The following is a 25,428-nucleotide window of genomic DNA, read 5'->3' as shown; positions in this document are numbered from 1 at the left end:
GCGTTGAGTCTTGCAACTCCTGGTCGAGCTGAGCAACGCACTGCCATGACAACAACCTTTCCCTCAATGTCAGCAAAACAAAAGAGCTGGTCATTGAGTTCAAGAAGTGGCAGGTGCTCAGGTCTACATTAATGGTGTTGAGGCTGAGAGGGTTGAGAACTTCAAGTTCCTGGGTGTGAACATCACCAATAGCCCATCCTGGTCCAATCACGTAGATGTCGTGGCCAAAAAAGCTCATCAATGCCTCCACCTCCTCGGGAGGCATGTCTCCACTGACCCTTACCAATTTTTATTAGTGCACCATAGGAAGTATTCTATATGGGTAAACAATGTCACACACACAAAATGCTGGAGGGACTCAGCAGGTCAGGCGGCACCTATGGAAAAGAATAAATAGTCGATATTTCAGGTCGATACCCTTCGTCATTTCCACCATCTACAGATTTTCCCATGTTTGTGAGTACATAATGTTTTGGTATAGCAATGCTCTGCATGTGACCACAAAATACTGCACAGAGTTGTAGATACTGTACAGCTCAGAACATCATGGAAACCAGCCTCCCCTCCTTGGAATTATCTAGGCCAGCAGTCCCCAACCACTGGGCCGCGGACCAGTACCGAGCTGTGAGGAAACGATGTGATTTGGCGATATGAGTCAGCTGCACCTTTCCTCATTCCCTGTCACGCGCACTGCTGAGCTTGAACACACGCAAGGTCATTACCCACGCGTCATCCATGTCAGCGCGGGAAGGAGATCAACCCCTCGAGCTTGCAAATGACGGTGGGCTGAAAAGTATGTTTGACATAACATCTCTGCTGGCATTCTGGATCAAAATCAAGGCTAAATATCCTGAGATAGCCACAAAAGCACTGAAAACGTTGCTTCCATTTCCAACATATCTCTGCAATAAATGTAACGAAAACTAAATTGCGGAATAGACTGGACATAAGGAACCCCCTTCGAGTATCGCTGTCTCCCATCGCCCCTCGATGTTGCAGGGAAACAAGTATTCAGCCCAGGGCTCCCACTGATTCAGCGTTATTGGTGTGTTGCAATAATTTTATATGTTCATACAGGGAAAATATGCGCTGTGTGTTTAATATGCAAACGTTACTTAAAATGTTATGATGCTATTGACTTATAAGTGACTTATACTGTATAACCATATAACCATAGAACAATTACAGCACAGAAACAGGCTATCTCTGCCTTTCTAGTCCGTGCCGAACACTACTCTCACCTAGTCCCACCGACCTGCACTCAGCCCATAACCCTCCATTCCTTTCCTGTCCATATACTGACACAATTTTTCTTTAAATGATAGTATCAAACCTGCCTCTACCACTTCTACTGAAAGTTCGTTCAACACTTACTTCAAGCTCCCCTGATAATTGACTTATCACTATATTCATGCAAGGAAAATATGCGCTGTGTGTTTAATATTAAATTCGTTAGATAAACCCTTTTAGAAACAAAATTGAGTGTATTAGCCACTTATCACCTATATTCCGGTCCTGATTAACACCACCGCCCCCCCGAACAGAATCGCCAAAAACGATTTGTAGAAAAAAAATCGGCATGTACACACATGCACACTGGTGCCTGCGCAAGGCTTCATGGTCATTGTAGTCTTTCTCAGGGTAAACACAACATATTTTACTGCTACTCTTGTCCGTTGGCAACCCTCCTCCCCCTCCCCCCACCCCCGGGTCGGCCAGTCTGCAAGAATATCGCCAATTATGAACCGGTCCGCATTGCAAAAAAGGTTGGGGACCCCTGATCTAGACTTCTCACTGCATCAGTAAAGCAGCTAGCTTAATCTAAGACCCCACTGACCCTGGAAATTCTCTCTTCTCGGGAACGAGATACAATGTCTGAAAGCACGTATCACCAGGCTTCTATCCCACTGTTGTAAGACTATTAAATACTTCCCAATACAATAAGATAGAGTCATAGAGTCACAGAAAAGGACAGCACAGAAACAGTGCCCTTCTCACCATCTGGTCCATGCCAAAACCATATAAACTGCCTACTTCCATCAAACTGCACCGGGAGCCCTCCATACCCCTACCATCCATGTACCGTTCCAAACTTCACTTAAAAGTTGAAGTCGAGCTCTCGTGCACCACTTGTGCTGGTAGCTCATTCCACACTCCACGACCCTCCGAGTGAAGACGTTTCCTCTCATGTTCCCCTTAAACTCTTCACCTTTTACCCTTAACCAACCTCAGTCCCACCCACCCTCAGTGGAAAAAGCCCTCTTGCATTTACCCTATCTATAGTTTGTATGTTGTTGAGTGCCGTCGAGTCGTCGAGTCGAAGTCGACTCATGGCGACCGTATGGATAGAGCAGTTGTCGTGGCAAGATGCAGAAGTAGATTGACAGGCCGTTGGATTCAAACTCAGGACCATCCACCTCGAAGTCCAGTGGTGGTGTCACTACACAACCAGCTGGCCCACCCTATCAATACCCCTTATAATTTTGTATAGCTCTATCATATCCCCTCTCAATCTTCTTGATTGATCTCAATTTTCTTGTTGGATTCTAGACTTAGCAATCTACATTGATTTGATTTTGCACCCACTTTCTCTGTAGCTGTTATACTTTTTTCTGCATTATGTTATTGTTTGATCTTGCACTGCCCAAATGCTCCATGTAATGATACGATTGGTATGAGCAGCATGTAAGACAGGTTCTTCACTATATCTCAGAACATGCGGCGATAAACTAATTCCAGTTCAGTAAAGTCAGAGTCCAGGTTGGTGTGAACAATCCAACAGCTGAGAATACATTTAACAGAACAACTGCACTTCTCAACGACTAGCTTCACCAACAGAGTAAGTCACAGGGCAGGTGGCCAGCAGCTTAACATAACAACTCATAAAGTTTTTCATTTTGCTTATTCATTAGTTAAGGTGTGAGCAAAGACTACAGTTAATGATCATCCCTATTTGTCCTAGAGAAGGAGGTGGCAATCGACCTTCATGAATCACTGCTGCCTTCCGGTGAACACGTTCTCAGAATGTTGTCAGGGACGGAGCAGTATAAATTGGGCCTGGCAACCTGGAGAGGAACTTGCAGAAGGTGCCGTGCTCTTTTCCCCTGCTGTCCTTATCCTTCTTCAAGGGGGCAGATGCCTGTTAAATGCAGTCAGATTAAAACTAAACTGCAGTCCCTATGTATTGTGCTGTTCTTGAAGAGAGTGGCTGTTAATGATAAAGGATCAGGTCTAACTTCCTCATCCAGCAGAGCAGATTTAAGGGTCAGTGGGCCCAATGGTTTATTTCCATAACCCTATGCAAGGTTAGATAATTACTAAGTCGGGCACCTTTCTGCTTTCCTAGCATACAAAACCCAGGGCACGAGGGAGGAGACAGAAAACACTGCAGTAATATTAACCACATCTTATGTGTGCACTTGCCCATTCAAACTTTTCGCTAACGAACTGAACAGCAACCATAGAGTCATAAAGCCAGACAGAATGGAAACAGGCCCTCCAGCTCAACTGGGCCATACTGACCAAGATTCTGATCCAAGCTGTTCCCACTTAACTGCCTTTGGGCCCATGTCCTTCCGAACCATTCCCACCCATACACCAATCCAAATCTTTTTAAGGTTGTTAGTGTTAAAAGATGTTATTAAAACTGTCTTTTAAAAGTTGTTATCTTCCTCTGGTAGCTCATTCCATAAAATATGTTAATGAGATTGATGTAATTTAGTCGGGGGATCACAATTTCCTGAACATGTTCTGATTGCTACATTGTTCCTTGTATTATTTTGGCCAGGTTACTCTGACTTCACTTTAACAAACTCGCAACGTCTACCCCCTTGAAGGGTAAGGGCAGCGGGGGTAATGCCATGCGACCTTCGATTTGCACCAACCTAAAGCAACAGGCAGCAACTGGAGGAGTGCAGCCAGTTAAGTAGAAACTGCAGGCTGAAAGGAACTGTTGATGATTCAGGCTGAAACCTAAATCAGGACTGACGGTGGAGAGGGACGATAAATGGTATAATGAAGAGAGGGAGCAATAAGCAACCTGCTGGAGACACTCAGTGGCTCAAAAGGAGTCTCCAGCATATTATTTGTCACACCATTTTTCAGCATCTGCTATCTCTTTTGTCTTTGAAGCACAGAGTGAATGGTGAGACCAGGGCCCGAAGGTGACTGGAGGACTGAGGAGAGGTGAAAGATGATGGGCAGATTGGGCCAGGTAGGGGGAAGGGGTGAAGTTGGGAGACACTCTACAACAATAAACTCAATCCTTTCATCATTTTATCCAGAGCAATTGCAGAATGAGGGCTGCATAAAAATTCACTAGTATGCTTGGAGATCTGTTAATGTGCAGACACCACAAGAAATGTTACAAAGTCTATGAAGTGTGGGCATGTTATTTGGGCTCTAGAATGTCTGGTGAGACTTGTGAGCTGCCTCCAGCACAGTTTTAAGTGTGTTGATTGTTAATGCAAATTACTGTATGTTTCGGTGTACATCTGATAAATAAATCTGAATCATAATGACTGTAAGTGTCAGAAAAAGGTTTAACACTCTCACTACCAGAGACAGTGAACAGTGATATGAAGGGCCATTGCTGCGAAATTAATGAAGAAGAATTGGGATGAAGACACATGGCAGCCAGGTTTGATCTGGGTCTCCAGTTTACTGCTCTTGCCTGTACCTCCATTTCCCCACTCAACAACCTGGCTTCATCCACACAATGGGCCTTCAGGAATTTATTTTATGAGTGTAGGAAACTTCAAAACAATTCAAGCCAAAGTTCTCCTCCACTCTCTCTTTCAGACAATAACTCTCTTTCTCAGCAGTTCATCTGATAGTGGCATGTTACTGTCGCATTCTACCCCACCCACCAAAAAAAACGTCGGCTCAGACAATGGAAAGCTTGTCCTGCATACTGTTTATACAGATCAAATCATTACCCAGTGCATTGAGCTAGAGTATGTTAAAACAGTAACAATGAAAGAATGAAGTCTAAAAAACTGCCAAAAAAGTGCAATGCAGGTAAGCGATAAATGTGCTAAATCAGAGGTAGACTATGAGGCTAAGAATCCACCTTATTGTACAAGAGGTCTGTTCAAGAGTCTGATAACAGTGAAATAGAAGCTGTCCTTGAGCCCGGTGGTATGTGCTTCAGGCTTTTCTAACTTCTGCCTCATGAGAGAAGGGAGAAGAGATGCCCAGGTGAGTGGAGTCTTTGATTCTGCTGGCTGCTTTACAGAGGCAGTGAGAAGTACTGTATAGAGAGAGTCTGTAGAGTGGAGGCTGGTTCCTGAGCTATGTCTATAAATTTGATCAGCACACTGCCAAAAATGAGACAGAAATTTAAATGAGACCATGGCCTTCATCACGCTGCAACTACAGGGCTTTGAGTCAGAGTGGGCCTTTGCTCATTGGGCCCTTCCTATACCAACAAGTTTGTTAAAATGCTTATCTGAATTTGTGTTAACGCACCAGTATCATTACAGTATCAAGATCCAATTGCATGTGTTAGATAATTGCATGAGCTTGGCCATAAAAATTATTCACGGGAACACTAGAAATTATGAGAAGGAGTTGACTATCAGTCCCTCAAGTCTGCCCTGCCATTCAATGTGGTGATGGCCAACTACCCTGGCCTCAAATTGCCTTCTGCACCAATCCCCCATCAACATCAATGTTCTCATCTTTCAAAAATGTATCTGCCTTCTCTTGAAATGCCCGATCAGCAACCTGATGAAGTAGAGTATTTCAAAGGTCCACCACCTTCTGAGAAGGGATTTGTACATATCTCACTGTTGAATGACTATCCTTTCATTCTGTAACTATGTGTCGCTGGTCTGAGGCCTTCTCGCCAGAGGAAGCATTACAACATTTCCCTGCAATGTTTCATTAGAACATATAACAGTACAGCACAGGAACAGGCCCTTGACCCACAATGTCATACCAAACAAAGTTAAATTGGAATTAAACTCCTATCTAAACTAACCCCTTCCATCTACACATTCATGTGACTATCTAAATGTCCCTCTCCTATCGGACCCACTACCACCCACAGCACTACTCGCTGTATAAAAATCTTGTCCTATACATCTCATTTGAACTTATACTCCCCCCCCCCATCCCTCCACTTACCTTAAATGCTTGCCCTGTGGTTTTAAACAGATTGACCCTGAGAAAGCGATACCAGCTATCTATCTATAGCTCTCATAATCTTATAAACTTCTATCAAGGTTCCACTCAACCTCCATTGCTCTCGAGAAAATAACCCAAATTAGTCCAAATTGTTCTTGCAGCACATGCTCATCCAGATAAACCTCTTCTGCACCCTCTCCAAAGCCTCCACATCTTCCTATTTTGGGATGACCAGAATTGAAAACAATGCTGCAGATGCAAATTTGCAGATGACACCAAGATCGGGCATGTAGTGGACAGCAACAAAGACTATCAAAGCTTGCAGAGATCTGGACCAGCTGGAAAAATGGGCTGAAAAATGGCAGATGAATATGCAGACAAGTACAAGGTATTGTACTTTGGTAGGACCAGCCAGGGTAGGTCTTACGCAGTGAATAGCAGGGCACTGAGGAGTGCAGTAGAACAAAGAAATACAGGTCAATAATTCATTGAAAGTGGCAGCATAGGTAGAAAGGGTTATAAAGAAAGCTTTTGGCTCATTAGGCTTCATAAGGTCAAAGTATTCAGATAAGATGGGATGTTATGTTGAAGTTGTATAAGACCATAAGACATAGGAGCAGAATCAGGCCATCAGGCCCACCGTTGGTGAGGCCTAATTGTATTGTGTGCAGTTTTGATCACCTACCTTCAGCAAAGGTTAAAAGCGTACAGAGAAAATTTACAAGGATATTGCCGGGATTAGAGAATCTGAGTTATAAGGAAAGACTGAATAGTTTAGGACTTTATTCATTGGAACGTAGAAGATTTGATAGAGGTATACAAAATTATGAGGGGTATAGATAGGGTAAATGCAAGCAGGCTTTTTTCCACTGAGGTTGTGTGGGACTACAACTAGAGGTCATGGGTTATGGGTGAAAGCTGAGAAAATGTAATGGGAACATAAGGAGAAACTTCTTCACTCAGTGGGTTGTGAGCGTGACGAATGAGCTGCTGGTGCAAGCTATAAATGCAAGCTCTCGATTTCAACGCTTAAGTCTGGATAGGTACCTGGGTGGTAGGGATATGGAGAGCTATAGTCCGGGTGCAGGTCAATGAGAGTAGACAGTTTAAATGGTTCGGTATGGTCTAGATAGGCCAAAGGGCCTGTTTCTGTGCTTTGTTTTTCACAGACTCTATGCAGCCTAATCAGAGCTGTATGAAGCTGTAACATAAGAATCTCATTAGGATCTTTGGTTCAAATCTGCTTCCTAAAAAACTTATGTACAGATCATCCCAACTAATTCAACACATACAAGTAGAGTTATTTTCACTGGAGTCTCAGGACAGTTGTGGTTTACAAATTTCCTTCTGATTTGGCTGCTCATTCCAGGGAATTTAGCAGAGTTTGTTGGTTCTCCTTGTGACTGCCCTGGATTCCCCCAGGAGCTCTGGTTTCCTTCCAGATCCCAGAGGCATGCTGATAGGTTAATTGTCCACTGGAAACTACTTCTCATTTGTGGGGTGGGGTTGGAGGGAGGGTTGGAAAATAAGCGGGGAGCTGATGAGCACAAACGAGAGAACAAGAATCAATGGAGCTGAACTGAGAGCTAGCAGAGGATCAACAGGCTGAAGGTCCTCCTGTAAAATATGAGAATATATAGGTGGGAACTCCTGTACAGTACAGAGGGAGTGCTACACTGTTTGAATGAAATTTTAAATTGGAGACCAGGATGACCTCTTCAGTGAATGTATGGGATCCCACGTGGAGAGGCAAAACAGGACAGCTCTCCCTCATCACCTGAACAACATTTACTTCTCAACCCATATCACTATTACAAATTGTCTGATAATTATCAAAGAGCTATTTGCAGGGTCCTGCGTGTGTACATTGCCTCTTGCATTTCTAACATAACGACATTTCAATGCCCAAGAATCAAATGGCACCATCTCCTCTTCTGTGCTAACACTCAGTTCCCAGATATACAGAAAAAAATAGTCTACTTCCTCTTTAAATACCCCCCAATGTTCCAGCCTCCAAAATCCTTCCAGAGTCAAGAATTCCAGAGATTCACCAACTCCTTCAAGAAGTTTCTGCACAAGTTTCAAAAATACAGCCCAATCTTATAATTGCCTTCTGTCTCAGGAATCTCCTATTAGTGGAAACACCTCCCCTGTTGTTACCCCAAGATCTCATGTTTCAATAAGATCACCTCTCAGTCTTTCTCTTACCTCTCTCCTTATGTATTGTTCCACATTCCAGCAGTTGCAAAGCCTGCTTCAAAGATATCGCTGATCTTTCCCACCCTGTCTTTCCCTGTCATCAATTTTATGTGGTTTTGTTGATATTTTTGGCACTACGTGGCTGTGTGAGTCAGACTCTGGGGAGCAACTCAGAGAATGCTGGGTAATTATTTTAGAAACAAGTATTCAGTTGGCATTCAACTAACAAGGGAGGAAGTCATTAACAAGTGAACATAGCATAACAGAATAAATCACCGCCTAAGAAAAGCTGCATAATGTCCACAATCACAGCCAAGGTTAACCAGTTTGAACATAAGCAGCAAATACCAAATTCATAAAGTGGGACTTTCCGTTACCTCCGGTCAACTTGAGGTGTGCCAAGCACATTAGTGGCATTACAAGGTGGTAGATTTTAAAAGAGGGTCGGAAAGAAGAAAAGGGAGTTAACTCAGTGGCAGGCAGGGAGCTGCAGAGAAAGCGATCCAGGCAATAATGGAATAAGCCTGTACTGTTCACTGAATGTGCGCCAGGGTCAGAGGAACAGATTGTTCCATGGTTGTGCTGAAAAATGGAGGAATTCTTAGAGACAGGGAAAGGTGAAGATATTTAGACACAGGTCAGAGTTCATCCCATACCAATTTAATAAACGTGAATGGGTGGCATGGTGGTGCAATGGGTAATACTGTTGCTTGGAAGTATTCTCCAAAGCCAAGGAAACCTGAACAGTGAACAAATTTCATGTAGGACCAGAAAGCACTCGAAAATAATCATCAAATCATGGGTGAAATGACACAGTATTAAATGTGGCTGCAGCAAATATATACTTGAATGGCAAGCTGACTGAATGAATAATCCCTCTCTCCCTGGGTCAAGATGGGGCAGTGCATAAGAAGGTGTGCTCTTTTCATTCATTGAATAATTTATTAAGGTCTGACTCACTACCCAGCTTGCAAATGCCTCCTGCACGTGATATATCCTGGTCAAGTGTACGTTTATACGGATTGGAATTTAATATGAGAAATGAAGTAAAGATAATGGTGTTGGGGTGATTGAGAATTATGGACATAGCTCAGCACATCATGAAAATCAGCCTCTCCTCCATGGACTGCAGTACTGTGCAGAAGTCTTAGGCACATATATGTAGCTCGGGTGCCTAGAACTTTTGCATAGTACTGCAGTAATTTTATGTATTGCACTGTACTGCTGTCACAAAAAAAAACACATTTCATGACATACATGAGTGATGATAAACCAGATTCTGGTACGGGTCTCTGTTGTGGACTGAGAGCGGGAAAGGGATAGGGAGAGGGGATCATGGTTGAGAAAACAGGAAGGGAGCAAGAAGCACCAGAGAGATGGTTTGTAATGACAGATAAACCAATTGTTTGGAGTCAAATAAACTTGCCTGGTGTCACAAAGCTGAATGTGTCTGCATCCACACCACCACCCTCACCCCCACCCCTGGCACACCTTCTCTGCCACCAGTTCCACACCCCTATTCCCAACATCCTTTGCTCCTGCCAGATTTACAAACTCTCTGTCCCCTCCACATTGATATATGTCTGAAACCTTTGCACAGTACTGTATTTCTACACTTCTTGCTGCCTCTGTAAAGCAGTCAAAACAATCACTCTTTCCACACTGGATACTCTCTCTTCTCCCCCTTCCTTGAGAAGAAGATATGAAAACCTGAAAGTATATCCCACCAGCTTCTATCCCGCTATTAAACAAAGCTCTTGTATGATAAAATGGACTCTTGACCTCACAATCTACTTCATCATGACCCCTGCATCTTACAGTCTAACTGCAATGCATTTTCCCTGTAACTGTAATACTTTATTCTGCAATATGCTACTGCTTTTCCGTCGTAATACCTGGACATACTGATGTGGCAGAATGATCTGGACAGATGGCATGCTAAAGTTTGTGACTATATTTCAGTACATGTGACAATAATAAACCTATTTATCATTTACCAATGTGTGACCTCCAAATTGCTGGTGCAACTTAAGCATAGTAGTTCTTTGTAACATATACAAGGTTTACTTAAGTGTCATTTAAAGGGATCTCCCAGACTAGCTTGGGGAGTGTGCAATACAGAACAGAAAATAGATTGAGGTCAAGAATCCATATTATTGGAAAGAAGTCCTTTCAAGAGTCTTATGACGGCAGGGTAGAAGCCGCCCTTGAGCTTGGTGGTATGTGCTTTCAGGCTTTTGTATCTTATGCATGATGGGAAGGAAGAAAAAAATGTCTGGGATAGGCAGAGTCTCCGATTATGTTGGCGGTTTTTCCAAGGCAGCAAGAAGTATAGGCAGAGCCCACAGAGGGGAGGCAAATTTTTTCGTGATATGTAAAAATGGAGTCAAGATTGCTTTGAGCATGTTTACTAAGCAACACACCTGCTTGCGTGTAAAAGCATGTGACACAAAATCAATACATGATGCAATGCAATATGAGCAGTAATTATCTAATCACAATTAGTTAGGAAGCTTTCAACAAAAACAGTTATCGCTCAGCGGAACTTCTCAATCCATTCATTTTTTCATACTGTTTAAAGGACAAATATTGGGCAGAGTTACAGATATGTTCCTAGTGAATTATTGTTGGGAGATATGGAATCTTTTACCCCCAGCTGTGGTGGAACAAATTTGACAGGACAAATAGCCTACAGTTGCACAACGAGTCAGGTAAGCAGATCAGGGTCTCACCTGAAGGCCAGCTTACAACAGCACATAACTTCCCAGGTACTGCACTGAAGCCTATCTGTGGAACAATCAAACGACACACCCCCCAATTAGGTCCACAGTAAGGAAATCTGCTGAAAATGTAGACAGCCAGTCTTTCCTTCCATGATGTACCTACATTTATTCCCCTTACTTTTGAAGCAATACTCCTCTCCGGTTTAAGATAGGGCTGGTGAAGCTCAGTGACTACCTATCAGTGGCAAACACAACAAAGAAAACAAATACATACTCTATTAATCACACTTTTTCTGGTAAACGATCAGCGCAAACAACAGCCTGCAACTTCCCTTTGGACTTGGAGGTGATTGGATGCGGCAGAATCTGAAGCAAGGCAAGGCTGCAGGCCGGTTGCCGAGAGCAAGGAGAGACCGAATTGGAAAGGTTGGGTACAGACCGAATTGAGGCAGTGGAGTCCAGGCACCCGTGTGTATCAAATCAACTTAACCCAATGTTTGGACGATGATTTAAGTGCCAGGCCAAACTGAGGCAGCGTGGTACAGGACCCAGAGCATATCGAAGTGACAGAACCTGATGTCTAGACGATTTAAGCACCGGGCCAGATTGAAAAGCTCAGGGTACTGGGACCAGAGGTGGGTGACAGGCGGGTTCCGCTCTCTGCTCCGCAATGTTTACTCGGCTCTGTGATGAGCTGAGGCTGTGGCTTCATGTCTATGCACAGACTCTCTTTTGTGGACATCAGTTCCGAACATGACTTGCTTGCTTTTATTGTTTGCACTATTTTTTTCTACACATTAGGTGTTTGACGGTATTTCATTTAATGCTTTTTTTTGGGTTTCTTTCTTTTGTGGCTGACTGTAAGGAGACGAATCTCAAGGTTGTGTAATGTCGATAATAAGCCCACTCTGATCTCCAGGTAACATCCATTTATCAGTTCATACACTATTATAAGGCGACATCTCATGACTTTATCATCCTCACTACAACATATTCTGTCAGTGTACATCTGTGTCTCAATACTTACACACCTATTCACTCAGTTGTGAGACGGCAAACAGCCAGTTATTTAAACCAACAAAGGGCTTTGAGGACAGAAGAGCTGTCAGAGAGACAAACGACATTTCCACTGGAGACACAAGACACTGCAGATGACGGAACCTGCAGCAAGGGGTACTAGAAGAACTCAGGCAATTTGTGTGAAGCAGAGGTTCACAACCTGAGGTTCATGGACCCCTCAGTTAATGGTAAGGGCTCATGGCATAAAAAATCCTGGACTTATTTCCATCTGGCATAGTTTGCATATTGTCGTTTCATTGTTTGTGGTTTTTGTATTGCTATACCTATGCTCTATCCTTGGTTGGTGCAGCGGTAACGAAACCCAATTTCCCTCGGGATCAATAAAATATATCTATCTATCTATCTAAAAGGGTGGGAAGCCCTGGGTGGAGGGAAATGGATAGTCAACATCTCAGATTGAGACCCTTCACCTGGACTGAAAGGTAGACAGGAGATTGCCAGTAGAAAGAAGGGAAAGAATGGAACAAGAGGTAGCCAGCGAAAGGCGTCAGGCTGATGATGGAGGGGAAAGTGGAAACAGGTAGGACAGAGACTGGGGGGTGATAGGGAAAGTCAACAAAGGGCTGAATACGATGGAACTTGATAGGAGAGCAAGGTGGAGCATGGAACCAAAAGTGGGGGGAGGGGGAGGCATATGGGAGGGGGTTGCAGTGGGAGGAGTCAGTGCATGAGGGGCAGCTGGAGTGGTGGTGGAGGAAGGGAAAGAAATATGGTGATGGGGCGGCTGGCGTGTGCGTAGGAAGAACCGGGTAGATCAGGAGGAGAGGGAAGAAAGTATCGGAGGGAGAGCAGGTTACCTGAAATTGGAGAATTCAATGTCCATGCCTTTGGGTTGTAGGCTAACCTGGTGGAAGATGAGGCGTTGTTCCCCAAGTTTGCATTTAGCCTCACTCTGGCAGAGGTGGAGACTGAGGACAAACATGTCAGTGAGGGAATGGGGAGGGGAATTAAAAGAGCTGACAACTGGGAGTTCCAGATGACCATGGCATGTGGATTTCTACAGTGTGTTTACTACCACACAGGGTAGACCGTTCTACACTAAAACATTTGCAGCACCATAAAGAGAACGTGCTGCAGTTCTCCAAAAAGTACATGAACCATGTCTATGACCCACTGTACTGAAGTAACGAAGCCAAGAGTACATAACACAGTCACGTGGATGGTCCAAACAACAACGGCCAGTTATTGCAAACACTACTAACTCACTGTGACCAACAATTAATTTATTTAAAGGCAGCCTGACTTTGTAGGACAGGCAGAAAATATTTGCTTTCCAATCTGACAAAAGAGCTGGAAGCTGTATTCCTGCAGAGATCTGAAATAACATTTAACACAAATGGAGTTAATCTGCAACAAGAATTCAATCAAACAAAAGAAGCAGGGTATCTGCTCAGCTCCAGAAATATTTTGAGATAATTCCTTTTAAAGGCTGAAATGTCATCATTATTACGAAAAATTATAATCTTGGAAGAGATTTGGAAAAATCACCTCTAGTACAGAGTACAGTAACAAGGACTGCTGCCAGATTCTGATCCCGTTCAGATAGCGAACACATCCATAATCTGTAGGTAGCAACACAAGACCTGACCTGTTTTATATCCAAAAGCTTTTAGACCAATGTTATTAATTCTCTCATGCAGCTCTGCAAATCTTCCTGTTATGCAGTAAAGTCAGTGACCTGCCCTTCAGCAAAATGAGATCACCACAAACAGGACTCATAATTGTGAACTGTACTCATTTCTGTCAGAAACAAATATGACTGGCACATTGCTATGAGACCCTGCAGTGTTCTACATACAAACTCCTAGGCAGTAGGTTTAAGAATAAAGTGGCCACTTTATTAGGTACAAGAGTAGAACTGGTGTGGTCTTCTGCTGCAATACTTCACTTCAGGGTTCAACATGTTGCGTGTTCAGAGATACTCTGCTGCACACCACTGTTGTAAAGCATGATTACTTGAGTTTCAGTCGCCTTCAGTCAGCTTGAACCAGTCTAGCCATTCTCCTCTGACCTCTCTCGTTAACGAGGCACTTTAACCAACAGAAATGCTGTTCACTAGATGGACTATTTTTTGTTTTGTTTTTTGCACCATTCTCTGTAAACTGTTGTGCACAGAAGTCCCAGGAGATCAGCTGGCAAATTTATCTGGCACCAGCCATCATTCTACAGTGAAAGTCACTTAGATCACATTTCTTCCCCATTCTGATGTTCGGCCTGAACAACAACTGAACCTCTTGGACATTTCTGCATGCTCTTATGCATTCAGTTGCTGCCACATGGTTAGCTGATTATATGTTGCACTAACGAGCAAGTGTGCTGGTGTACCTAATAACGTGGCCTATTGAATGTATATCCATGACTCAGTTTGGCAGATTTTTGGACAAATGAGTTCTGGGGAATGGGTGCGGAAATGATTTGAGGCCAAATTTGGATCAGCTGTGATGTTGTTGAACAGTGAAACAGCAGTAAGGGGCTACTATTTCTTATAGTTCCTTCTACAATTACCCAGAAAAATCATTCAGCTGAGGAACATTTAGAGATAGGTAGTAAATATGGCCTACCCAGCGATACACACGAATGAATAAAAAAAAAGTTCAAAGTAAATGTATTATCTAAGTAAATATATGCAATGTTTTGTAAATCCAAAACATTAAACTAATTCAAAAGAGGACATGAGAATGAACTCTTCTCAGGCTTCCAGCTGGGTACAGGTTTCAATTATAATTAACGTCTTGATGACAAGTTTTGCCATCTTCTTCAGGGATGATGTGGCAGCATGTCTCGTCCAGTGGTATTTATACCCCTGTGTTCCATCCCTCCTGACTGGTTAATCTTCATCCAATCAGGTTTCAGCTCTCCCACCTTGTTTATAATTGAATTCCAATTCTTACTTAAAGACTCTCGAGTCCAAAATGTGAGTCTAACTTTGGGTTTACTTCAAGCAAGGTTACACACGTATCACGTGGTAGCGTGATGATATATGCAATTCACGTATTTATACACATAACCCAAAATGAATTATTTAAACAAACAAGAATACTTAATCAAACAAATATATATATACATACACATACACACACAAACACACACACATGATTACTCAAATATGCCACATACAACCTTGAGATTCAGTTTTTCACATGCATTTGCAGGGAGAAAAGAAATACAATAGAATTGCACAAAAAAAACTATGCACAAACAGACAAAGACTGACAAACACCAATCTGTAAAGGAAGACAAACTGTGCCAATAAAAATAATACTGAGAACACGAGTTGTGTGAGACTGTAGATCGTAGAATCTGCACAGGTCCGTGGTGAGTGAAGTTATTCTAGTCGGTTCAGGAGTCTGGCGGTTGTAGGGTAATAACCGCTCCTGAAGCTAAGAAGTGCTGGAAGAGCAAGGGATCATCTTCCTGGACTGCCATGTGGGTTTCATCCAAAGCACAACTGCATCTAAAATACCTCTAATTCCCCATCTTCCATCCTGCCCTGATGTCACTAACCAACACCGTGCTATGGCTAAAAAACTGAAATAATGGCACCACAAAATAAACAATTTGAACCCAATTTATAAATGAAACCATGCCACATTGTGCTCATACATATGCCTAGAAATACTAAATCAGTTTTTCTCTCTGTACTGGCATTGCCTTGTCTGCTAAACATTTCCTTCAGCTTTGACCTGAATTTCAGACTTTCTACGTATTTGTTTGCTTTCCTTTTCCTTAACTGCCTTCAACAACCAGATGGCTTCAGTAACAGCTTATAACCATGGCAACCATCATGAATTCCCACAGCCCTGATGATCCTGTGATTTCAGTCTCTCAGGCTGACGTGCGAGCAACCTTCAGGAGGGTGAACCCAAGAAAAGCATCCAGCCCAGACGGGGCACCTGGCTGAGTACTGAAGACTTGTGCTGATCAACTGGCTGGAGTGTGCACAGAGATATTAATCCTGTCACTTCGGCAGTCTGGGGTACCCACCTGCTTCAAGCAGAGCTCAGTTACACTGGTGCTTAAGACGGTGGTAACCTGCCTCAGTGACTACCATCCAGTAGCCCTTACCATCCACAGTGATGAAGTGTTTTGAGAGGTTGGCGATGAAGCATATCAACTCCTCCCTGAGGAGCAACTTGGATCGGCTCCAATTTGCCTACCAGAGCAACAGATCCACAACAGATGCTATCTCATTGGCCCTTCACTCAACCCTGGAACATCCGGACAACAAAGATGAACACATCAGCATGCTCAATATCGACTAGAGCTCTGCACTGAACGCCATCGTCCCCTCAAAACTGATCAAGAAGCTCCAAGATATTGGCGCCAATACCTCCTTTTGCAATTGGATCCTAGATTTCCTCACTCGCAGACCCCAGTCAGTTCAGATTGGCAACGACATCTCCTCCACAATCTCCATCAGCAGGGGCACCATGAGGCTATGCGCTTAGCCCCTGCTGTACTCGCTTTACACTTATGACTGCGTGGCTAAATACAGCTCCAATGTCATATTCAAGCTTGCTGACGACACCACTGACGTTAGGCTGAATCAAACGAGGTGGTTACAAAGAAAACACAGCCATGCCTCTACTTTCCTAGAAGTTTGCAAAGATTCAGCATGACATCTAAAATTTTGACAAACTCGTATATATGTGCAGGGCAGAATATATTGGCTATATCACAACCTGGTACGGAAACACAAACATCCTTGAACAGAAACTACTACAAAAAGTAGTGAATACGGCCCAATCGATCACAGGGTGAAGTCCTCCCCACCATTGTGCACATCTGCAGCAAGCATTGTCACAGGAAAGCAGCCTCCATCACCAGGAACCTCACAACCCAGGCCATGCTCTCTTCTCACTGCTGCCATCAGGAAGAAGGTACAAGAGCCTCAGGACTCACACCACCAGGTTCAAGAACAGTTATTTGCCCCTCAACCATGAGGCTCTTGAACCAAAAGGGATAACTTCACTTGCTCCACCACTGAAATAATCCCACAACCTATGAACTCACTTTCTCTTCATCTCATTTTCTCAATACTTACTGTGTATTCATTTAGTTATTATTTCTTTCTTTTTGTATTTGCAGTTTCTTGTCTTTTGCACACTGGTTGAATATCCAAGTTGGTGCAGTCTTTGATCGATTCTATTACGGTTATTATTCTATTATAAATTTATTGAGTATGTCCACAAGAAAATTAATTTTAGCATTGTACACGGTAACATCGATGCACCTAAAACTTTGAAAACTGTCCCCCACCTCACTGAGTCATACTGACAGGAGCGTTCGGTGATGGTCCAGGAGCAGAGGGACAGACACAACCGCAAGGTGAAAAGTTCATTGAGATTTTATAAGACTGTACAAAACCAAAGAGAAAATAGTAAGCACCAGGTTAGCAGGGCTACTAACAAAAACTCTCAAAAGCAAATCTAAACGCCATCACCGCGGCTGAGAAGTAGTACTAAACACTAAATAAATACTGCCCCATAGCAGCATCAATCTACTTTGCAACCTTCTTTCTCTGATTGTGGACTCAGATAAGCCGGAAACGTTGTCATTGCTCTGCTTCAGTCAAGACTCGACAGGACTGAAAAGAAATGAAGGGAATTAAATACAATCACAATGAAATTGGCTGGAATGTGTATATTCACAAGCGTAACTGCCAACCCCGTTCACCTGTCCATCTGCAAGGGCGCCCAGACACTGTGGCAATGGCTGTGGTTGTAACAGGGCCCTCCTTAAGCACAGCTCCCAAAGCACCAGACAGCTGTGTCCGCTGGAAGTTCTGGATTAGAGACTTGTCCAAGGTAGCATGAGCCGGAACCCAAGAACCTCCGTCCAGACCACACCAGGTTGAATCAGTTTGTTTTCATGTATTTGAAAGACATTCTTATCTGTTTCAACTCTCACCGGGAACATGTCCAACATGTCTTCAGTTCCACTGCGGCACCCATAAATCCATTCACCAAGGACACTTCTGCAAGATTCCTATGGACCAGTGGTGCAGACCAGGCAGTCTCAGAAATAAAGCCATACTTCAGCACTGCCTCAGTGCTGCAACATCCGGACCCATCCCACCCACTCATCATCAAGTTTGATACATCAGACGTCAGCACTGGAGCTGTACTCTGCCAGCCCTCTTCTGTAGATAGTCAGCTGCACCCCTGTGCCTCTCATTCCCACTGCTGGACTCCTGCCATGTAACTATGATGTCGGCAACTGAGAACTTCTGGCTGTCAGGGCGGCGTGGGAAGCAGGAAAACCCTGGCCGGAGAGGGCACAGCTCCCCTTTCTCATATGCACAGATCACAAGAACCTCTCCTACATTCAGGAAGCCAAGAGACTCAGTTCTCATCGAGCTCGTTGGGCTCTCTCCTTCACCCAGTTTAATTTCACCCTTACCTACCATCCTGACAGCAAGAATACCAAGGCCGATATTCTCTCCCGCCAGTTTGACATCTCGACTACAAATCACTGGAAAGACGAGGTTGTGCGTTAACCTTGTTCTCGTAGAATGTTGAAGAGGCTGAGCGGGGGTCTGTCTAAGAGACTGACCATGTAAGCCAATTTACGCGCATCATCACCAAACTAACCTGGTTGATGAAAAGTCAGCTCACACTGGGTAACAAAATTCTTGCAGCCATCAGCAGTCACTGGGGTATCTGCCTGGTGGATATATCTGTTCTGATATAGACGTTGCCACAGGAGCCAGGGTACTAGTGGCTGAGGTGGATGAGACTATAGGAAGATATGGGATGTGCTGATGCTGGGAGTGAGAATGCCCTGGCTGAAGGCCGCTGAGTTGTGGCAGCAAGCACAGTAATGGATGCCACCTGATTCTGGCTGTCAGGAGTGAGTTTCTGAACAGCGACAGCGGCAGTGATATTGGTAATGGCTGCCACCTGATTATGGCTGTCTGTGGTGAGTTGCTGAACTGTCACTGCGAGCACTGACTCCTGTTCTTCCTGCTTGAACTGGGCTTGCTACCCTGAAAGTAATTGTTGTGCTGCCAACCCAGACTTTAACTTCTCCTCCATCTGACCAATGAACTTTGGTCTGGGCTGGGCTTGCCACTCTGCGAGTAGTGTTCGCACTGCATGAGCCATTTCTGCCAGCCCAGCCTCCACTGACTTTAACTTCTCTCCCTCCTGACCAATGAAATTCAGGGCCCAGGTCAGCTGGGTCCATTTTAGCAATCAAATCTTCCTGACACGGTGCATGGTGATGGCCCAAGTGCAGAGGAAGAGTCACATCTGCAGGATGGAAAGTTCACTGAGAACTACACAGAACCAAAGGGAAAATAATAAAATCTGGGCCAACAAGGCCTCTAACAAAAACTCTCAAACTAAAATCTAATGCCATCACTGTGGTTCGGATGCAGTTACTAACTACTAAGTAAATAGTGCTCCTTAGCAGCATAAATCTAAATTGTAATCTTCTTTCCCAGAACATGTACTCAGAAAAGCAGTGAGCGTTGCCATTGCCATGCTTCAGTCTAGACTAGACAAAATCAAAACAAAAGAAAGGGAGTTAAATACAACCAGAATGAAACCCTAATTGGCTACAGCGTGATTGCCAACCTCGTCCAGCTGCTCGCCTGCAAGCGCGCCCAGACTCTGTGGCGGAGTCCGTGGTTGTGACACATTCACAGCACTGAAAACGGCCCTTTGCTCCAAATGGTTGATGCCCATCCGTGCTAGTCCCTTTGGCCACATATGGCCCATATCCTTCAAAACCGTTCCTACCCGAATCACTGTCCAACTGTCTATTAAAAGTTGTCTTTGTATCTACATACCTCAACCATTTCCTCTGATAGTTCTTTCCATCTACAGGCCACTTTCTGAGTGGCAAAAGTCACCCCACAAGTTACTGTTAAATCTTTCACCTTTAAGCCTATGCCCTCCACCTCTTGATTCCCCGACCCAGGAAGAAACGACTGAGTGCATTCACCCTATATTTGCCCCTCATTATTTTATACATCTCTGTAAGATATCCTCTCAGTTGCTTATGCCCCGAGGGGGAAAAAAAGAGCTTTTCTGTCCAACACTTCCCTATTACTCATTGATCCTAAACATGAGAAAGTCTGCAGATGCTGGAGATACAAAGCAACACACACAAAATGGTGGAGGAACTCAGTAGGTCAGGCAACATCTACGGTAGTTAATGAACAGTCGACATTTCGGACTGAGGCCCTTCTTCAGGACTGGAAAGGAACGGGGAAGATGCCAGAATAAATAAGGTGGGGAGAGGGGAAGAAAGATAGCTAGAAGGTGAAGAGGGGTGGGTAGGAAAGATAAAGGGCTGGGGAGGAAGGATTCTGATAGGAGAGGAGAGTAACCCATAGACGGGAAGGAGAAGAGGACCTGGTGGAGGTGATAGGCAGGCGAGAAGAGGTAAGAGGCCAGAGTGGGAATAGAAGAAGAGGAGAGGGGAATGTTGGAAGTCCGAATTAAAAACAGAAAATGCTGTAAACTGAAACTGTGGGAGGAGAGAAAGAGTTAACATTTCAAAGAACCTTTGGTTGAAGTAGGAAAACAAAAGAGTTACCTTTAAGTTGTACAGAGGGTGGGGAAGAGAAGCCAAATTTAGATCACTGTGTATAAGTTAACAAGAAATAACTTGGACTATTACGTGCCTCTTTATAGGAAGGATATGGAGGATTTAAAGAGAGTGCAGAAGAGGTTTACCAGGATGAGAGGCCATGAACTATAAGGAGAGGAGTAGACAAAATGGGTTGTTTTCTCAGGAGCATTGGAGGCTGAGGGAAGACCAAATAGAAGTTTATAAGATTATGAGAGGCACAAATAAGGTAGACATTTAGAAACTTTTTCCCAGAGTCGAAATGTCAAGTACTGGAGTCATACATTTAAGAGAGAGGGAGAAAGTTTAAAGGAGGTGTGCAGGCCCCAGCTTTTACACTAAGAATCTCAGGTGCCTGCAGTGTGAGTGCTGAAAGCAGGTATGATAATGGCATTCAAGAGGTTGTTAGACACACAGGCCATGTACAAACAGAAGAGATTTAAATTTATTCAGCGTTGTATTTAGTGCGGATATTGTGAACCACATAGCTTGTTCTTGTGCTGTACTGTTCTCAGTCATAAGTAGGTCTACACGATCCACACACCCACCACCGTCATAGTTAATTGCTTTGAGGGAATATAATGCTGAACTGTATTCTCCACGCACTTCTGAGAATGGAAATCCAGTGTTTGTAAATGAAATCCACCGCCCAGAATTTGTTTATAAGTGAAATATTACAAGAGGTACAGAATGACACCAAAAGCACGAGCACAAGATATACCGGACTACCCTGTCTGAGAAAGTCCCGGGAAATCATCTCTCACACACAGTCTTATAGCCATTTCATTGCCCCCTCACTGCTGTTGATTTGGAATCCTTGCCCATAGAGTGTCATAATGGAAAACAAAAAGAATGGCTAAATGCTTGCAAACCATTGGAATAAAAGGATAAAGAATTTAAGAATGTTGCATAGGAAAGCCGTTCCACTATAACTTCTCGACATAGCAAAACAGTAATCAAGTTTTGAAATCAAAACAAAATGTGCTGGAAACTCTCAGCAATTGAGACAACGTCTGCGGAATGAGAAAGAGGATTAATGTTTCATGTCTAAGGACCCTTTTCTAACTTGAAACCTTAACTCTTTCACAGATGCTGCCTGACCAGCTAAACATTTACATCAATTTCTGCTTCCATTCAAGTTCAGGTTTAATTATCATTCTATCATACACATGTATACAGCAAAGCAAAACAGCATTCCTCCGAGGCCAAGGTGCAACAGGTACAGAATGACACACAACCACACAGAGCTTACAGCACATATCATTACAATAACACCTACTGTCACAAAAACAATATTAGCAGAAGTCCTTCTAAAGCATTGCCTGAAGATTGATGGTGCATGAGATGTTGTCCTGGAGCCGCGTTTCTGCAAGGACAACTACGCAGCAGTTTCTCATCTCATACTGAATTAGCCACAGATGAAGCATCTGCAATTTGTTGATTATCATTAATTTAGAAAGTTCGTTCATCTACTGGCTTACTCTCAGTAGTACATTTCTATGACAAGGCATGCAATAAGTTCCATAATGGAACTAACCTGCACTCAGCAACTGCCAACACAACATTCCCCATGTTATTGAAATGGATTCCACATATCAGTGACCACTTGCCCCCAATAGATGCCACAAGCTGAGAAATTGCTAAATAGAATAGCTCGCCACTACGATTCATGGTGCAGGGATGTGGGAATAGTGTGCACAGCAGCTGTAAAGAATTACATCACATGTTGACAGAGGCAGACAGAATGAATAAAGCTTAGTGAAAACATGAGTTTACCAGAAGATTTCATGTCCAAAAACAGAATGCCGCAGCATCAGATATTTTTAGTCACCAAATTCAATCACCAAGGTCCTAACTCAAGACCCTGTTTTCTTTGCAAGTCTTGCTATAGTCCATGTCTATACCACTTACCAATGTCAAACACCTATCCATTTAGATCAAACCAATAGTTACTAAAGCACTGATAGATCCTTACCTGCAAGCAGGAGGGGCATGCATTTAACCTGAGAGAGGGTAAATTAATAAGAATTGTATGGCATAAGATTTCTTTACAAGAGGATAGTAGGTGCCTGGAGTGCAAAAGATGGAGGCAAAAGGACAGAATTGTTTAAGAGACTTCTAGATAGGCACATCAGTGACCAGAAAATGGAGGAAACATAGACATAGGTGGAAATGTTGACAGTAGTTATTCATTTAATTACTAGTTTAATTTGCTGTTCCTGTGTTGTACAGTTTCATGCTCTACGTTCTGTTTCAAAGAGTGACATCCAAAGTGTGTTGGTTGCAATTACCAAAAAAACTTTCTACCAGCAGAGTTTTGGTGGAGTGGAGCTCCAGTAATCTGATGCCCTCAGCAATTTGGTGTCTATGGCCCTGCAGACTTTCTGCATCACTGGATACTACTCTTACTCATACTTCAAGACATTTTAATTCACTTCTTTGTTGGATATTGCATGGCAGTACAATAAACTTTTGTGTAAACTCGGCTGGTTTAATAGGGAGGGCAGGGAACAGGGCTCCGGTGTGTTTAAAGGGGGTGCAGGAAACTGGGCCCGCGTGTTCAAAAAGAGCCCAGGAAACAGCATCCAGTGATGCAGATGTCAAACCATCGGGATTTCTGAAGAATGGGATCACAGATTTTTGGTGCTTTACTGTAGCTGCACTTCCTGAAAATGTAGCTGGCAGTTAACTAGTCTTCAGATAACACCGAAGAAAACCTGCAGCATGTACAATATTTGACTGCAGCAGTTCTTAGAAAAGCAGGAGCACTTGGAAAATTTATTGGGATACTTGGAGCAATTGGATATGCCACAGCTGCAATAACCCTGGTCCAACTATCAATGATTAACTTAATGCATTTGCTTAATCTCTTTCTGTACTCATCCAATCAGCCAGTAGGTTGAATTGTCTCACTTTATATAACTAGTCAATACAAAGGTGTACTTGCTTAGAAAGGCTTCATCTACTTTTTTTACGAGGGCAATACAATACCCTTGTTTCTCCGCTCTCTACAGCTGCCGGTCTGACTGAATATTTAGTCCTTCTTTAATTTTTTCTGTAAAGTAAGAATTTTACTTTGTAAGAAGCACAGTGAGCTGCACACCAGAATTCATAAAATCATGAAACTTTATAGCAGAGCTGACAAGCTACAGGAGACGGCAGATGCTGAAATTTGGAGCAACAAATAATCTGCTGGAGGAACTCGGCGGTCGAGCAGCCTCTGTGGGAGGAAAGGCATTACTGGTGTTTCAGGTCAACAGCCTGCATCAGGAATGCAGAGTGGCGAGGTGGCCAGTATAGAGAAGAGAAGGGAAGTGGTGAGAAGGGAGTCTGAGGTCATTGGTTAACCCAGAGGGGGTGTAAGGTGACAGATGGGTTGTACCAGGTAGGGGAGAGGAGCAGGGTTAGAAATGGGAGATAGTGGCAGGTGAATGATAGGTGGAAGCGAACAAAGAAAGGCATAAATATCACCAACAACTTGACCTGGTCCAGTCAAGTGAATGTGATGGCCGATAAAGCACAGCAACACCTCTGCTTCCTCAAAAGAATAAGGAAATTTGGAACGCCCCTCATAATTTTTTACAGATGGATCATAGAACACATCCTATCTAGATGTATCACTGTTTGCTATGGCAACTGCTGTAACTATAAGGAATTGAGAAGTGTTTTGAAAGCAGCCCAGACCATCATGCAAAATAGACTGCACCCACAGACTCTGTATAGATGACTGCTGACTCGGGAGAGCAGCCTACATAAACAAGAACCCATCCACCCCAGTCATTCTGTTTTCTCCCCCCTCATGTCTGGCAGAAGATACAAAAGCTTGAGATCATGTACTACAAGACTCAGGGACAGATTCTGTCCCACTGACACCAGATTTCCAAATGCTAATGATGAATTTTTGATCTCCCAATCCCTTGAGGCAACCATTGCATTTTACCGGCACTATTCTTTCCCTGTAGCTGCAACACCATACTATCTTTCTTTCTAACTACCACAACGTACTTATGTGTGGAATGGTCTACCTGGATGGCACACAAAAAAAGCTTCTCACAGTATCTCCATACACATAACAATAAACCAACCATAACAAACCAAACCATAAATCCAAACATGGAACAAAATTTACTATCATGTAGTGGAATATTTTTGGGTGTAATGCAGTGAATTTTTAGCTAAAATATAATTGCAGAGCACAATAGAGTGTTTTGTGCACAGATGGTGTGCTCCTGGAAAGTCTATATGCAGCCTCCATGTGTATGATGCACTCACACTGTTCCAATCCAATGGACCTTGCCATTCTACCAGTCCCTTGTAGAACAGTTTCTATGAAAAAATATCTGATCACAGGTCCATCAGGCAGCAGGCAATACAGAACATCCTACAGGCCCTGTGGGAGAAAGACACAGTGAGATGTATTTCCCAAGCAGACTGTCATCTGTCATTCCCAAGAGAGTCCATCTTACTGTCAGCCAAGGAAAGTCTTGGTAGTGGTTAGTGAGTTAACGGCTTTTGCCAGAACTCACTAACCACTACCAAGACTTTCCTTGGCTGACAGTAAGATGGACTCTACCCCACAAATCAGTTTCTCACTCCAATGCAGCTCTTGAAGCAGCTGTGATGCAGATGAATCTGCAGTCCACCTCCTTGTTCGCTATGCTTTTACCAAGAAAGTCTGGAAGAGGATGCAAAGGTTGTTGTTGAGGTTAATCACAAA

At 43.5% G+C, this 25,428-nt stretch overlaps 1 protein-coding gene across 2 annotated transcripts in view; it reads right to left on the bottom strand.

The window, feature by feature from the left end:
• The window catches only part of tbc1d4 (TBC1 domain family, member 4), a 318,014-nt gene that overhangs the window by 264,440 nt on the left and 28,146 nt on the right, over positions 1 to 25,428 (bottom strand). The window contains exon 1 of one of the 2 annotated variants that reach the window (XM_072258785.1): positions 8,338 to 8,404. The exons of the other annotated variant lie outside the window; for it this stretch is intronic. The gene's annotated coding sequence lies outside the window, so the exon portion shown is untranslated. Of the gene's footprint in view, positions 1 to 8,337; positions 8,405 to 25,428 lie in introns of those variants that run through there. 2 annotated transcript variants of the gene reach the window in all.

Source organism: Mobula birostris, chromosome 5 (genome assembly GCF_030028105.1).
Source record: "Mobula birostris isolate sMobBir1 chromosome 5, sMobBir1.hap1, whole genome shotgun sequence".
In the NCBI taxonomy this organism is placed as follows: Eukaryota; Metazoa; Chordata; class Chondrichthyes; order Myliobatiformes; family Myliobatidae; genus Mobula; species Mobula birostris.
The sequence above is the reverse complement of the archived record's forward strand: the minus strand, read 5'-3'. Positions and strand labels throughout refer to the sequence as shown.